Source organism: Myotis davidii, unplaced genomic scaffold (assembly GCF_000327345.1).
Source record: "Myotis davidii unplaced genomic scaffold, ASM32734v1 scaffold739, whole genome shotgun sequence".
NCBI classification, from domain to species: Eukaryota; Metazoa; Chordata; class Mammalia; order Chiroptera; family Vespertilionidae; genus Myotis; species Myotis davidii.
This window is the reverse complement of record NW_006290355.1, coordinates 120,681-123,542: the sequence shown is the minus strand read 5'-3', so window position 1 is coordinate 123,542 and position 2,862 is coordinate 120,681. Positions and strand designations below refer to the sequence as shown.

At 36.7% G+C, this 2,862-nt stretch overlaps 1 pseudogene; it reads left to right on the top strand.

The window, feature by feature from the left end:
* LOC102768911 overlaps nt 1-2,862 on the top strand; it is a 24,868-nt pseudogene that overhangs the window by 18,828 nt on the left and 3,178 nt on the right.

The following is a 2,862-nucleotide window of genomic DNA, read 5'->3' as shown; positions in this document are numbered from 1 at the left end:
AAAATATATATATTTATATCATAAAAAAGTATTTATATTTATGCCCCTTTATCTATTGAAAAATCATTTTTACTTAACATAATTAATTTAACACATACCAATTCAATACCTACTATGTGTTGAGCATGATTTCAGGTGTTAAGGTATAGTATTAAACAAAATTGTTAAAATCTTATTCTCATTCTAGTAGAGAAAGACAGTAAATATAATAAATACATTATAAAGGATGTTTGGATATGATAACTGCTATGCACAACAAGTACAACATTGTAAGGGGCATTAGAAGTGTATAGGGGTAGGAAATGAGAGATGAGGGTTGAAATTTTAATTGGGGTTTTCAGGGTGGTCCTAACCAAGAAAGAGACATTTGAAAAAAAATACATAAAGAAGATGTGGGTATAGTCAAGTTGCTATCTGAGAAGGAAACATTTAGTTTTGAATCCAGACTGCAGGCTCAATATCTAACCCCCAAATGGTCTCAGTTAATAAGTTGGTCTTCACAGAACAAAAATTTTTAAGCTTTGTTGATCCCTAATCATCTTGCCAAGTGGTGTCTCAACCTTCCTTTACTGCTAGGACTCTAAGATAAAATGTATGTGAAAACTACTCATCAGACTTGAGTTATGTCAAGGGATTAATCCTCATTATTATTGTGGTATAAAGGTGAAATAGAAGGATAAGCAAGGATTATTGCTTTTGGTGAAATGAGAAACACAAATGGGTTTGGCTGGAAAGAAGACCTTTGAAGTCAAAAGACTTGTCTCAAGGGGAGAATGTGAGAATAGTACTAGGATCCAAAGATTTGATATGGAATGTGTGTTCATAATTTACAAAAGGTATACAAACTGGCTGATTATCTAACACTGTGTCTGGTTGTTTATTTTTTCATCTACATCTGACAATGCTGCACTTTGTTTGGGCCCAGAGTTTTCATAAAACATTCAGATTAAGACATCCCCCTGATCATTTGTGTTCCAGGGAAAAGGTTACTAAAAAGAGCCACCTTTTCTCACATGACTTAGATAAGACTTATAGATGACCCCTTGTTTTACCCAGGACCAGACCAGACACAAATCTATGAAATTCCTATTCTTTGTTTATGAATAAATAGTGCAGCAGTTCTCAATCTGGCGACCCCATTGAGGGTTGAAGACCTTTCACAGGGGTCACTTAAGACCATCGGAAAACACATATTTTCGATGGTCTTAAAAACCGAGACACCGCTCCTCTATCTGTCTCCAGGCGGGTCTGCCCATATGCAGGTACACTCACATACGAGTACCTGGCATGATGACATCACCGTGCCAACCCCTCATGTACACCCCGTACAAATACAGGCCAGCCACACATGTGTAGAGAGCAGCTACTGTGTAGAAAGCAGCTGCTGTGTTGAAAGCAGCTACTCTGTTAAAGCAGCTACTGTGTTGAAAGCAGCAGTATTGGAGGTAAAACAACACTTCATGAATTATAATTACTGGGTAAATGTAAAATCATGTACTATAAAATCATCAACTACTGCAAAAAAAAAAAAATATCTATGGGAGCTTAATCTGGATGCTGATTGGTCTTTTTATATTCAGCTGTGGTTGATGTGAATAGAAGTTCTATCAGCCAAATCTATGAAGCCAAACCAAGTAAAATGCCATTTTGTTAGCAAGCATCCGAGCTTTGCCAGGAAGGATACCAACTATTTTAGAAGCAAAGCTGATGGACTCAAGAAAGCCAGACTTGACACTGGTGGCAAGTATCACAAACAAAACGTAGCAGCTGTTGAAGCTTCATATTTGGTGGCACTCAGAATCTCCAGAGCTATGAAACCTCACACCATTGCTGAGGATTTACTGTTGCAAGTGGCCAAAAACATTGTTCGAGTTATGATTGGAGACAAATTTGTTACAAAATTGAGTGCAATTTCCTTATCTAATGACACTGTCCGCAGAATAGATGACATGTCTGCTGATATTCTTGATCAGGTAATCTAGGAAATTAAATCTGCTCCACTTCCAATATTTAGTATCCAGCTTGATGAATCTACAGACGTTGCAAACTGTTCATAGTTACTGGTTTACATGAGGTATATTAATGATAGAGATTTTAAAGATGAGTTTCTTTTTTCAAACCTCTTGAAATGACGACTACTGCACGTGATGTATTTGACACAGTTGGTTAATTTCTGAAAGAGCATAAGATCTCTTGGGAAAAGGTGTGTGGTGTTTGTACAGATGGTGCTCCAGCTATGCTAGTATGTTGATCTGGATTTCAACATTTGGTACTGAATGAGTCACCAAAAGTCATCGGAACTCACTGTATGATTCATCAGCAAATATTAGCAACAAAGACACTACCACAAGAGTTACAAGAAGTAATGAATAGTGTCATAAGTTGTGTCAATTTTGTAAAGGTGAGCACTTTAAGCAGTCGACTGTTTTCGCAACTGTGCAATGAGTTGGATGCGCCAAGCAGTGCTCTGCTATTTCACACTGAAGTGAGATGGTTGTCGAGAGGAAAAATTTTAGAACGTGTATTTGAGCTTTGTGACGAACTCAAAACGTTTTCTAATCAGAAAGCAAGACCGCAGTTCAAAGCACTTTTCAGCGATAAAAGTGAACTGCAGAAAATAACTTACTTGGTTGACATCTTTGCCATCTTGAATGAGTTAAATTTATCACTGCAAGGACCAAATGCAACATACCTCAATTTGTCTGAAAAGATCCGATCATTCCAAATGAAACTTCAGCTTTGACAAAAAAATTGAAAATGTATGAAAATAAAATTTATATGTTGCCTACCTTATCTGCTTTCTTTGAGGAACATGACATTGAACTAGACAAAAGGATTATGATGATAATTTCTGTGCAAGAA